This window comes from Protopterus annectens, chromosome 1.part1, assembly GCF_019279795.1.
Source record: "Protopterus annectens isolate FY-2018-M chromosome 1.part1, PAN1.0, whole genome shotgun sequence".
Classification (NCBI taxonomy): Eukaryota; Metazoa; Chordata; order Ceratodontiformes; family Protopteridae; genus Protopterus; species Protopterus annectens.
This window is the reverse complement of record NC_056726.1, coordinates 1,393,682,396-1,393,697,755: the sequence shown is the minus strand read 5'-3', so window position 1 is coordinate 1,393,697,755 and position 15,360 is coordinate 1,393,682,396.

Below are 15,360 nucleotides of genomic sequence, written 5' to 3'. Positions count from 1 at the left end.
CAATAAGATCAGACTTCAAATTCACATTGGCTCATGAATAATCATGATTATTAGTATGTTGTCTAGACATCCTTAAAAATTGTCCTTTAGCTATATTTTGAAAAAAAACTCTCAATAATACCATCCTGAATAATTAAATTCACATCTAAAAATATCTATCTGTTGACCTGAATATTTCAAAGAGAATCTAAAACATGTACTATGTTATTCAATGTAAGCAACAAATTGATCTAAAAGATCACTGGTCCATTTCCATAAGATAAAAACATTGAACACAAATCACTTATATTAACCTGTTCTCCCAGTTAGCCAACACCAGGTTGGCATAACTGCCAGTGCAAGGGATCCCCATCATCACTCCAAGTTTCTGCATATAAAAACATCCTTAAAGACAAAGTTATTATTCTCTAGTACTAACTCTATTAAAACTCCTAGCAAATCAATGTGCACTGGCATATACTGAGCATTGGCTGTTAAAAAATCTTTCACTGATTCAACACCAAAATCATTAGGTATTGTAGTGAATAATGTACAAATATTTAATGTAACCAATAATATATCAGAGCCAATAAACTCCAAGGTCCTGGTGTACCCCCCCCCCCCAGGGAACATAAAAATGTTCAGTGTTTCTAATAACAGCTTGTGCCTTAGCTAATGATCCCTTCAATTGATTTTCTATAAAAATTGAAATAAATTCTGTCACCCAACTATGCCCCAAAACTATGGAGAGCATAGGTGGATTCATCATACGTTTATGTATCTTAGGTAAACCTGTGGATGGTAGGGATCAAAGCCTTTTCCACATACATAAAATCATGCAATACTTTACTTAGAATGGAGGTTTACATTAATTCATATAAATAAGTATGTATACATTTTACAATATGATTAACGTCATTGATCGTAATGATAGCATATGTTGTAGTATCATTCAACATTTCAACCATGCTGTCAATATAATATGTAGAGACAAGCAAAACAACTGCCCCACTTTTATCACCGGGACGAACAGAAATACTGGAGTTATCACTCAACTGTTGTATCACCATATACTCATCTCTATTCAAATTAGAAAAGCCCTTATTAACATGTACATTGCTGAATTGTTCATAAATCTCAGTTTCACACATTTTTACAAAAACTTCAGAGACGGAATGCAATTGTGGGTTGTACAAACTAGATCTCTTCAAATGGTCAACATTAGAGATGTCATTAGATGGATAAATAAGTTTTAAAGCAGCTTTCCTCGCAAATGATCTGAGGTCCACAATGACATCACTGGCCTGCAAAGAACGAGCTGGTACAAAGTTCAGACCCCTATTCAGAACACTTTCCTGTGTATCAGTCAATATCAGCGAGGATAAATTAGGAATTAAAGATGATGCTACTTGCATAGTACCCTTCCATTCCTAACTCCTACCCCAAGGACGTTTTCCATCTCTTCCGGCTCTGACTGTGTAAACACCCATCCCTCTGGAACTGGAGAATTCTGCAAGGAGCTGGCAAATCTGGAAAAACCTTTTCCAATGGTTTATGATTGGTCTACCTCCTCCTTGAAGAGGTTGATTGGACATGTATGAAAAGGTTACACACCACTGAAACACAGTTGCTAGTGTAACCAGTAGGGTGCCAACATACATTAACAGACTGAATTATCTGAGCCGACATCAGTCTGAAATCCAGATACTTTGTTTTCAAAATTCTGATAACACATATAGAAGTAGTACAACTTACTCACATTATATTTTGGTGTAATTTTTTAGCTCTCCCCATGAAATGCACAGCTAGCTAGTTCATTCGCACAGCTGATGGCAAAGTATTAGAGCATGCATAATAATGTCCTGAGGTGTTGAACTTAGAGTGGGAATTAGGAGTAATGTATGGTTCTCCATGATGACATTCAAGCAAATAAGCAGTGTACACATACGACCATGTCTGAATTTGATTTAATGTAGAATAGTAATGGTCATGATTTACACATTTGTCATGACAGCTGCAGTCCTTTAATTTGTATATGTGTGACACAGGTTAATTATGAAACATATGAGAGAACAAATGTGTTATTGCTGGTGGCAACATGGCTTATGGGAATAGTTTTGAATCAAGGAAGTTTATTTATTTGATGACAGAGAAGGGGCCAGAAGAGGTAGACATTTGGTGACAGGAATACATATACAGACATATAAAGGGAGTACAAGCCGCAATGGTGCAGCGGTAGCGTTGTTGCCTCACAGCAAGAGTTTCTCCCATTTGATTCTTGGCTGGAGTGCCTTCTGTGTGGAGTCTGCATGTCCTCCCCACGGTCGAGTGGCATTCGAAAGACATGCGTACAATGGGCGTGCCTTCATTGAAGGTTGCTTGTTGAGCTGGCACCTCGGCACCCATAAAAAATCTACTGCCAATCCTTAGCGGACCGTAGTTCCACTGTGGCGACACCTAACCGGGAAAAGCCAAAAGAAGAAGAGCAGCATATAAAGAGATTAGTTTATGGTTCACTTCTGCACACTTACACAGAAAGGAGTCCTACAAAACATTCAAGAACACTTTAGCATACATCTGGATTTGAACGCTGACAGTGTTCCAAAACAAACCTGCATACATGAATATTATCTAACCACACCACATAGAAACTCCTATGTAACAAAGTTCATATCTGACAACAGATTCAAGCAAAGGAGAATGTATGTATTAGTCTTCATTGCACTCCTAACAATTGAAACATCCTATAACATGTACATTACATCCAGTAGCATAATAAACATGAAACTTAAAAAGAGATTATACACAAGTAGGAACAGACAGAGACATGGAGACAGGGCTAGAGACAGAAAAAGAATGTTATATGTTTCTGTGCCATTTTTTAATCTTTGTGGTGTGCTACTGATTTGTTTTTTCCTGATAAGTAATCTGTCATCCTATATGCAATCATTTCCAATAGGGAGCAAGAGGGGTCAAAAAGTAGGGATATGATTGAGATATATTCAGGCTAATGGTGAGTTACTAAGATATGTAGACAAAATGCACTTTACAGGCATGTGAATTATGCTAACATGGAGGCCAATTGGTATAAAGATCATGGACCTTGCCTCCCATGCACATTGTACAAGTCTCAATCCTGACCTCCAGCCAATGCCTGTTGGAGTATGCATGTTCTCCCTGTGGCTCTGTGGGGTTCCTTCACCCTCCAAAAAACTTGCTGAGTGTTTCCATCTCAAACTAAAGAAAAAGAATGGAGCTGTGGGCAGCAGACTCTACATGGTGCCCTATAGGAGGGACAGTTGTATAAACCATCCGCAATGGGCATCTACTGTGGTGCACAGTATCCTCATGATAGGAGAGCATAGATCACAGACTGCATGCAGTAGGAAGGCTAGCCATTCAACAGTGTAAAATATAGCTCTAGATGAGTTTGTTGTGTTGACTAATGTCACCAAATGGGCATGTGTATTTGCCAGCGATAAGTGGATTGAGGACCCAGTCTACTCCAATCAATACCAGGGACCCTGCTATAAGGCCAAGCAGCCCTGAGTCAATAAGCTACTGGCCAGGTGGTGTCCAGTTGCCCAGCTTGGGTTACCTCAGATAGCTCTGTTGCACAAAAGCTGGATGTAAAACAAATCAACCTGCTAAATATGAACTAAGAATTGCTACATACAATGTTGGTCCACTGACAGGATGCAGCTTGCAAGTGGATGACAGGTTGGTTGGCATTCTATGTATCCAAGATCCAAGATGGAAGGATTTGGAATCAAGAGTCTATTACTCAGGAGGAGAACAGGCTAGAAATGGCATGGGAATTGTAGTGAGAGAGAGGGTTCAGAAGACAGTGAGGGATATCATCAGAATTATTGACAGACTCATGGCAATCAGACTCCAGTTAAATGATAGGCAGTATTCATAATCCCAGCCTATGCCTCACAGTAGTGTTGTGACAGAGAGGAAAAGAGTGCATTCAAACAGCAGTTGCTGGAACTACTCGATAAAGCAGCATGAATAGGTGTTAATAATGGGTGACTTGAATGCACATATTGGGACAGACAAAACAGGATATGATCCACATGGGTGGGACAACAAGAAAAAAGAAGGAGAGGCCATTCCAGACTTCTGTCTGGAAAGTGGCTTGATAGTAGCCAACATATGGTTCATAAAGAGAGATAGTCACAAAATCACATACAAGAGTGGCCAACATGCAACTCAGGTAGAAAGGAAAGGACACTGGGGTAGAATCAGCAATTATAAAGTCATCTCCAGTGAAACAGTTGGCCCACAGCATAAACCACTGGTTGTCATAATCAGTTGCAGGCAGTGGTTAGAGAAGGCTCTAAGGCCAACAGAGACAAGGCTGAAAACTTAGAAGTTGACTGGAGAGAAAGAACAACAGTTCAAGGAATTACTCAAGGCTCCAGCACCTCAAGAAGAAGAGGAAATAGTTGGAGATGAAGAATGCCAGTACCTCAAAACAGTATGTGTTAGAACTACAGAACAGATATGTGGCCAAGCCAGGTATGGAAATAAGTTACATAAGGAAAGATGGTGATGGATTGCAGAAGTTCAGGAAGTCATCAAAAGAAAGAAGGAATGCAGGAAAAAATGGGAGACAGAAAAGATGGACTAGGCTAGGAAGGAATATTGATTGGCTAAAAAAGCTAAGAAAGGAGTTGCAATACCAAAGAACAATGCATCAAAGGCACTTTACCATCTTCTAGAAAGTAAGTCACTAGATAGCACAATGAAACGATATTAAGTTGCAAGGCAAAGACAGAAAGATAAAGAAGATAGTCAGACACCCTTCATAAGGGATGTCTGCAACAACCTGCTCACAGGTCCACAAGACATCAAAGGGAGATGGAAGGAATACTTCCAGCAGCTTCTGAATGAAGAAAACCCCACAGAAGCTCTACTGCTCCAGACTCAGCCTACAATGAGGGAAGAAGTGAAAACAACACTAAAGAAAATGAAGTCATGGAAGGCAACAGGCTTATATGAGCCACAGCAGATGTGATGAAGATGCTGTGTTGGGAAGAAACCCATAGCAGAGTGTTGATAAAGGTGAATCCCAAATGACTGGCAAATAAGCATACTAGTGCCAGTCTTCATGAATCAAGGTGACATTCACAACTGTGGGCAGTACAGAGGTATCAACTTCTGTCACATTGCATGACAGTTCTGGAGAAGATGATTGCTAAATGAATACATAGAGTAGTAGAAAGTAAGAAGGTAGAGGAGCAGTTTGGATTCAAATTAGGGTGTAGCACAACTGACCCGATGTTTGCAGTGAGAAGTAGCTAGAGATGAGGAAAGAGTCCAACTGGACAGTCCTAGACTTGGAGAAAGCATATGACCAGGTCCCAAGAAAGCTAATTGTCTTCAGTATAATGCCTTATACTGTTTGTCACTGTTTAGTGTAATTTCTTTTATTATTACTTTTTGTATTTTTTGAAATCTTTTCATTTATACTGTGAAAATATTCTTTATTAATACTGTGTACTACTTGTGGAGCTTTTCCTTCTGGGCCTCTACTGAAAATGGAAATACATCCAGCTAGACTAGCCCAGTTAACAAATGCAAAATGTAAAATAAATAACTAAATAAAATAATTTGGACAGTCTTTTGGTGGTTGGAAGTCCCAGAAAATAGGTAGAATTAGTGCAGGTTATGCATAAGCACCAATGACTCAAGTATGAACAGTGTTTGGTCACATAGAGGGGTTCCCAGTAGGAGTGGGTATGCACCAGGGTTCAGCTCTTATCCAATTTCTGTCCGTACTGGTGATGGAATACATTACCAAACAGGTTGGCAGGAACAGATCAACAAAGTTACTGTATGCAGACGATGTGGCATTACAGACAGACTTTGAGCAAGAAGTTCAGCAGAGAATAGGAGAATGGAATGCAAAACTGAAGGCACATGGGATGAAACTGAGTACACGTATGACTGTTGTAATGGCAGCAAATAGTGGAAGTCAGAAGAAGCTATGAATTGAAATAGAATGCAAAACAGTGGAACAGGTTAACAGCTTCAAGTGTCTGTGAGGGGTGGTGGAGGAGAAGGGAAGTCTGAATGAGGAGGTCAAATCTAGAATCAGAGGGGCCTCAGCCAAATGACAAGAGTGTCAGAAGAATGTCGAAAAAGTGGAAAAGTACGGTGTACAAAACAGTGGTGTGACCAGTGCTGCTGCATGGTACACAAACATGGGCAGTAAAGATGAGCAGTTGAAGACTAGAGGTGATGGAGATGAAGTGCCTGAGATGGGTGGTGGGATGCGCAGTGTGGGATAGATGAAACAAATGAGGACGTAACAACAGAAGCCAAAGTAGCTCCAATTGCATTAAAAGTAAAAGAAGACAGATTAAAGTGGTTCCAGTACATGGGCACAAAAGCAGAAGACAATCTGGTGGAAAAGATTTGGGACAGAAAGGAATAAGGTTAGAGGAAATAAAGATATCCTGCAAAGAGGTAGATGAATTGTGCAAGAGAAGATGTGCAATAGTCAGGCATGAGTGTCAAAAAAGGCAGGAAAGTGGCACTGAAAAGAGAGTTGGTGACAGTTGATGCAACATCCCGACCTCATGTAGAAAATGGGGAAAAGGAGGTTGATGATGAAGATGAATTATGTCAACACACCTCACAGGAAATGTTATTTCACAACCTTATTTTTACTGGTGTGAAGAAACAATCACAGTGCAATAAGGCAAGGGAGAATGTAGGCATCAGACGTTATCTCAGTAATGGCAATTTTAACATTCCATAGGATGCACTACAGCTAGCAGCATAATAAACGATCCAGTGCCAAAGAGAGATGTGTTATGTCAAGATGTTATATGTAATGATTTACACGCTTGTTATGAAGCTAGGAATTTCTGGACAGCATGCCTCCTAATAATATTTGCAATTGGAACATGCTATGTGTAGGACATTCAACTATTCAGCCTGTTCAAGAAATTAGCCTGACTGCACATACTGAAGTTAGGCTAAACAAAGTAGTGCAAAGGGCACCAGAGAAACGCATCCAAAGGCCATAGGCTGTGTACTTCCATTTCCACTAAGTTGCAATTGAGGCTCAGGCCCAGGCATTATACAAATGCTGAGGGAGCAAGGCTGATGACACAGAATGGAGGAGACATAGACAGGGGGAGACGGAGGCAGGAAGCAAGTACATTATGACAGAAGCAGGATAATGGTGGCTCAACACAATATGTAAGCAACAGCTATGCACAAATAGTCATAAAACAGTCAATAACAGTTTGACATATGTCTGCATTAGAACTATTGAAAGTATGCAAAGATAAGTCTACATATCTGAGCATTATCTCAGCATGTCACAAAAGAACTCCTGCTTCCCACAGTTTAAATCACAATTGAAGGGACAGTGACAACTTACTGAAGCAGAATGGGTGAAGATAGATAGATAGAGAGAGAGAGAGAGATGGATAAATACCACAGGACAATTAAGATAATCTGTATGGTATGTTATTCTTACATTTCTTTATTATCACTCTGCCATGTTCTGTACAATAAAGTGCTTGTTATAGGGAATAAGAAGGGATAGGAGAGTAGAAATAAAATTAAGACATAAGCAGGATATGGGGGGTTTAAGTCTCATTGTGGGGGATGGAATGTTTTTGCAAATGTTTTCTTGTTGCATTGTTTAAATGTTATGTTAATAAAATGTGACTGGGGATAAATATATATATTTGTAATTAAACACGTAATAGGAATATAAAATATCATGAAATAAACTGACATACAGCTATAATCCATCCCCTGACACTATGCAAAAACACCATTATCTCAACACACCACACAGAAACTTCTAGTTCATTACATCCAGCAGCCTAATAACTGTTACAGTAACTGTTTCAAGGTAGAGCCTTTATTCTGCCCATACCAAAACAGATTTAAGCATATTTCTGTAAAAGTAGCCAGAGTGCTGTGGGACATACCAGTTTTTGCTAAAGGACATGGAATGCCATTCACTGTCACTTAGCATTGGTGTGCAATGCCAAACTATGTGCAAATTCTGAGGACAAAATGTGAAGGCTTTTTGATGGACCATTCCTGGCCATTTGTGTTGCATGTGATTTTATTTTTTTGACCTGATTAAACATGTGAAAAAGGAATTGATAGGGCAGTGGTGAAAAAAGGTGGGCAAGCAGAGGGTAGGACACAGAGAAAAAAATACAGGAATTTGTAGGATAGTGGTGGGAGAGCACCATAGCTATCCACTTCTTCACAACATAAATGTAGAATTCTACACAGAACTTCATGACTTTGGAGAGTCACCACCCAGGGATGGGTGACAATAACAGAATAATGTATAGTCAACTAGGCCAAATCAAGTGTGACAAGATGACACATAGGCAAAGTGGTGAACTATGTATAGGACATAATTTATTTGTGGCACAAATGTCCATTTTTTGTTTGTTTTGTTTTGTTTTATGAGAGAGGAATGTTGAGGAATGTTTAGGAATGATAGGATTGGGTAGACAGGGTAGGTTATGTAGGTTATGTAGCAGGAGCAGACATAAAGGACATACAAGACAGACAGGGATGATGATGGACACAGAAGGTTGGAGTGCACCATGACTGAGGATAGGTAGGGGACATTAGAGGCATACCACGCCCAGTATGAGAACAATAAGAGTCTAGTCCTCAACCTCAGTGTCAGTTGCCTTGGTCAGAACCAGACATGGCATTCTTTTGGCAAAATAATGCAAGACATTTTCAACCCTGCCAATTATGGGCACCAATCCCCCTAGCCATTATTTCTTCCATCATCTCTATCAGCTCCTTGCAGGTGACATACTCCACTAGTACTGCTCCCAGAGGGTACCAGTGCACCAGCAGCTGAGGCAGAGCTACCTGAATCAAGTAGAACAGGTAGGGCAGGAGTAATGGAGGCAATGCTGACAGGTTGTGACCCAGATGTGGTGGGTATCTGTGCTGCCTGTGGAGGTGCTGCTCGAACCACCTGTGGAGGTATGGTGATTGGTCTAGCTCCTTGTGATGATAGTAATATTTGTTTCAGCAGCAAAGTATTAAAAATATACATGAATACAAAAAAGAGAGAGAGACAGGGTGGGGGAATACAAAAAGAGAGAATTAGATCAATGGCAAGTCACATTACTTTTTTATTTCAATACCTAAATCACCCAGATATGGCTGGAAGATATTAATGTGTCATAAAATCAATCATAATGCTTTGATATGACATATAGAAACATTTATTTGATTATATCATATCAGATATATACTTTAAAAGTTAATAATTGCATTTGCAACAATTGAATTGTTAATGTTATGCGATATTGCAGTTAATATCTTATAAATAGTATTTTATGAAAATATCTAATGTTTGTTTCTGGGTATTGAACCCACACACAATTAAGCTGATGTTCTCATTGCCTAATGCAATTGCCAAGAGATACTGGAGCAGGGATGTGTTCTTGATATAACAGTTTAAGTATGCGTGCTCAATATGATATAGAGTGATGTAATAAAAATACGTCTCTGCCTTGCATTCAGACCTGATTCACCTCATATTTTTCTGCTATCTCTTCTGCAGCGGTGCAGTAGAGAAACAAAAAAATATATATGGAAGCAGAATATCTCAAAATATCTGCTGATGCCATCTCATACCCCATATCCATCCTTACTAGCAGATCCATCTCAGAACAAAAAGTACCAACAATCTGGAAAATATCACTTATTATCCCATTGCATAAAGGAGGTAAATCATGGATTCCAGCCAAAACATAGTACAACTACTGCCCTGTTTTCCTTCACCAACATCATTAATCAGCACAGAAATTATAGTAAACTAGTATCCTCTATCTTTCTTGACTTACCTGAAGCTTTCAACACTGTCATTCATAATAAACTCTTAACGGCTCTTTTTGATCTAAAACTTAGCCATTCATCACTGGCATGGATCCAATATTACCTAACTGGGCACCAGCAGGCTGTAAAATGACAACAGAATCTTTCTCTGCTTCTACTAGTCACTCTTGGAGTTCCACAGGGATCTATCCAAGGCACTCAACTCTTCACCCTCTTTATTAACAATCTTCATACTTTTACTCTACATGCTTCCCTTGTCCAGTATGCAGATGACTCTACTCTAATATGCACTGCTCCCACACTCTAATAACTTCAAATCATAACACAGAAGTCCTTCTATTCAGTAGAATCTTGGCTAGCCAGTGCTCAGCTCATCCTAAACCCAACAAAACTAATCTCATGTTTTTTTCTCCCCAAAAGAACCATATTTATCTCATCAGCAAATAATACAATTATTTCCCCAGTATCTAATACTAAACTTCTCAGTGTAACTGGGACAAAAAGAGATACTGCCAGCACAGCTAGCTGGAATTTTGTAAACAATTATATGGCATTGGTGAATATCGAATCTATTTATACAAGATGCTTGAGTTACAAATGTATTAAAACTGTATGTCATATGTATACCCAACTGCTTGTACAGATGTGTGTGTTGAAAAGGTATTTGCAAAGTGCTATGTTTGAAATGTAACCACAGTGTGCCCCACTGGAAAAGAAAATAAATGTATATGGACTATTGTAACTGTTTAAATGTATATATTTTAACAGTGGAAACTGTAATACAGGAGGTTAAGCTCAGTCCAGCAAACTTTAGAAAAATATCTGAAATTAAATTACTTTATAGGCTACACAATAAAGAGGCACATTTTCAATGCACCTAGAGACACAAGGTCTGTACTATGAAGCTTTCTGTTTTGTCCTTAGAGTGAACTAATTAGCACTTTTGAAGCATGAAGGAATACAATTGGTTTTATGACTTGCAGCATCTGCCAAAGATCTGAAGAAAAGCCCTTGTCTATGCATTTTTACTAGTAGATGCTAAATACTGCCAGCTACAGCAATGGGGGTTTTGGCCTGGGAACTAGGAGTCAGATGACTAGAAATTAAGTCATTCTGCAAGCTATTCCAGCAGTAATGTTTTAGATATTAATTTGAGAAGTCTCTTAGTGTGACAGAGCATTCTGTATTCTGTCTTGGACCTGATAACAACAACAAGAAGATCCACTCACCACATCTGCTTTGCTTTAATAGTAAGTTACTAGAGAATAGTATCATTCTCTTAGATACAGTGAGGAATATAGTAAAGCTTAGTTTAGATGTTTTTCTTTATTTTTGTGACACTGTACTCCAATGTTATTTTAAATATTTCAAGTGGTTTTGAACTCTGATCTCACTGTGAATACTATATATTTAGTATTGTCTTGTGCTTTTATTATTTAAGTACAGTTAAACCTTTCATTGTGGCTGACCTGTGTATAGATATTTAAGTTTTGGCAGTACTTGCATATTTATTTGGTAACACTGTGTGGACCACTCCTAATAGCATTGCTCTTGGTCTTGTCGCCTCACAGCAAGAGGTTCTCCGGTTTGATTCTCAGCTAGGGTGCCTTCTGTGTGGAGTTTGCATGTTCTCCCTGCGTTCACGTGGGTTTCCTCTGAGCACTCCAGTTTCTTCCCACAATGGAGTGTTTCTGCCTGGGCCTCCGCTGAAAATAGGCTCTGTCCTAGTCGGACTTTCCTGGTCAACAAATGTTAAATAAATAAATAAACTAGCATTGTGTTAATATTAATATTACACAGTAAGATTGGACCCCTTTTGTTAAGGGCCTTAAAGTAGCTGATAAGGGGTTCTGACATATATGGAAAGAACAAAAAGTAGATTACATATACTCAAGATGCAACATTGTATCAATTCACATTACAGGTGTGACTGAACCAAACATTGAAAGTTGTCCTTTGTAATTTGCACTTAGATGTGTGGATGAATGGGATATTGGCAACAGTTAAGCTAATCTTTTTTCACACATAGAAAAAATATTTCCAACACTGCAGCTCTTTTCTTCCCTTTATTTTCTGAGTATCATTTCCTCATCTATGCTTTTCTAAAAAGATGACTCTATGATTTGCATTGCTTTGGATATCTGTTTCCTTAGAATTGTAGACACATTTTGCTCAGAGGCACAACTTCTGGACTTAATTCATACAGCTGTTAACGATGTTGCTTTCCTAAGTCAGTCAATGTGCTCACATAATTTCTTGTTAAGTCTCTTTTCAATGACAAACCCTCAGTAAATGTACATCAAAGCAGACTGACTGTGAAACCTTGATTGTTGAAAAGATACTCTGAGAGCTCCAAGTAGAACCACACACTACTATACAGGTGGTAAAATAAAATGTTTATTGAACCTTGGATTGAGCGCTTTCATCTGAATTTATTTAAGATTTCATTAGAATCAATGTGTTACACAATTGAATCAGTTTAAATAACTTTACAGTGTAATCACCTGACACTCAATTAAATTGCAGGCTGACATACACCAGGGGCTCAATGATCAGTTAAGTATTAACAGTATTTTGAAGCTTAGATCGTATGTTGTTTAGTTTTATATTAAAGGTTCTAGTTCTTAATGATATTATGGGATCTATTTTGATTTTATTTTTATATAAGGCTGTGTTGTGGGGGGTTTTATATTTTACCTGTGTTTTTCTTTATTTTGTATTTTAGAAGTTCTCTTTAATAAATATATATGATGTTTGATTGGTTAGGGAGGGTCAGATGATTGCACTATAACATTATTTAAACTGATTCAATTGTGTAACACATTGATTCTGATGAAGTCTTAGATATAATCAGATGAAAGAGCTCAATCCAAGGGTCAATAAATGTTTTATTTTACCACCTGTATAGCGGTGTATAATTCTACTTGGAGCTCTCGGACTGTCTTTTCAACTTGTTTGGTCGGTTCTTGGTTCCTGGTTTGTGTATCTATGTCTAAACCTTGATTGTTCCTACAGTCAGACAAATCATTCACACTTGCAAACTCTTAGCAGGTAACACTTTCCATTTCTTATCCTTGCAGTGCTAGGGAGTATGCATACTCAATCATGTATGCCCTTACACCATGTTTGTCTGCCCCACCCTTAGTGCACATTGTGGAATTCATGAATGTGCTACCGATGGTATTCCAAACTAAATTTATCTTGTGACATCTCATTTGCATATTTGTATTGGTCAGAGGGCTAAATCTGCATTATATAAAGTTAATCATACAGGTAAAGAACTTGTATTGTAGTAGGTGAGACTATTTTGGTCCAGATAGCTTGATACTGATATTTGCTTTTAAAATTTGTTTGTAATTTAACAACTGAGTTGATGGAAAGGTATGTTGCTTTTTTTCTTTTTTTTTTCAAATTGCTTTATTTTAAGTTTACTGATGGATTGCATTTCAATATACTTATTAGTTTACTGACTGCATTTTACTCCATAGCTGTTGGCATAGTCGTGTATATCAGTTGTTTATTGACCTTTAAATATTTGTAAAGAATGTTAACTTATATTTATGGAAAAATTTATCTGGGAAGCTGATCTGTTATTGCAGAAGAGTGTTTCATTACTTATTAGGAAGGTTAGAGAATTTTACATTATTAGCCCACAAAACTGTGTTAAGCCTGTGATATATACCTGGCTGCCCACCTTTTTCCTTGAAAAGTGTACATTATTTTGGTTACTGCTGTAATGTACTACAGATGTATACAACTGTTATCTTCCTGACATACTTTTAGATTATTTTTGCATTTTCTTTATTTCTTTTTTTGGCTTTGGAGGAGGTCTATATTAACCTGTGTGTACTCATATTGAGCCTTACTTTTCAATTATTTTGTGCATGATGGATGGATACATTCATAGATATCCATTTTGTTTTCAATCAGTTTTAGCTTATATTTTTTTTCATTTTATGTTTCCTCTCATAAAGGGCAATGGTGCCCAAGACATCTGCACCCTATAAAGCAACATACAGTGATGCTGAGAATGAAATGGTTATCCAGGCACTACACTGACATGGGTCATTCATCTTAGAGGAAGGCAGAAGTGACAAGTCCTACTATGACCATATCTGGCAGAAGTGGTCAACTGTGTAAATATGGCAGGAGTTCAAGGCCATGCATAAACAAAAATAACACATAGGGCCAATGACATGATGGTGGGATGCAGGGCATCTGCAAATGCCTAAAAACATATGGCTATGCGAGGTGGTCATGTTACTGGACCACCACTGACTGAAACAGATGAATTATCATCCGATGCTAGAGATACAGACAGCTCCAGCTCAGCACAAGGATTGCACATAATTGTTGATGTTGGGGCTGATGTAGAAGACAACCCAGTTATACAATATAATCCAGCAATTCTCATAAATATGTATGTTAGGTTTTTTGCAACAAGAAACACAAATATGCAAAGATTCATGGCATTTTTTGAAATTGTTAAATGAAGTAGAGTACAATGATGCTTATTTGTTTCTCACTATTGATGTAAAGGACCTTTTCTTGGTGATCCCACTACAGTTGGTTATTGACTGGGTCAGTGAATTTTTATTTGAAAAAGCTGTATCACAATCAGAAATTAATTTATATGTGGATCTATTTAAATTTGCATTATAAAACAACTGCATACATTTTGAGGGAAGGTATTTTCTACAGAAAGTAGGGGTGGCCATGGGGTCACCATGTTGTGCCATTTTTGCAGATCTGGTTATGGCCCAGTGGAAAAGGAAGTAAGTTTTAAATAGGCATGAATATAACAAAAAAATGCCCCTGTACTTAGGATACCTGTCTGACATCTTTATTTTGTGGGCAGGAGATGAAAATTACTTAAAAGAATTTGTTAATTATTTGAATGGCACTGCTGATTTTTTGACCTTTACAGTAGAGAGTCGATTATCCAAACACTGATTATCTGAAATATCAATGATCAGAACCAGACTTTCAAAGTTTTTGCGCAGGAAAAATCATAAAGTCTGAATATGTAAACATTATATGTATTCGCTTGAGCATGTTTTTTGAGCTTGTAGCCAGCACGTGTGTGAAAAATATTCTTTATTGTCCACTGAAATCACTGAATGATTGAAAAGTATATTTCTGCATGCAGAAAGAAAAAACAAACAAGATTTTAGAAGTTTTTTTTATCTGATTCAATTATATGTTCGATTATCTGAACAGTTTGATTATCCGAACTACCCTAGGTCTCAATTAGAGCAAAACTGTTATTTCTTATTTATATGTAAACCTGTATAATGATCAATATGCTCAATAATTTCTTTCTAAAATACATGAGAAGGAAACATGTTCCAACTCATTTTTGCATTATGATAGTGCACATCCTGCCCATCAAAAGAGATCAGTTGTCAAGGGACAGCTGGTCCATGCAGCCATGATGGTCACATTAGATGAAGAGTTTCAAATAGAATGTGACAACTTGAAAGGGATGTTTAAAGTTAGAGGCTATACAGACAGATTGTT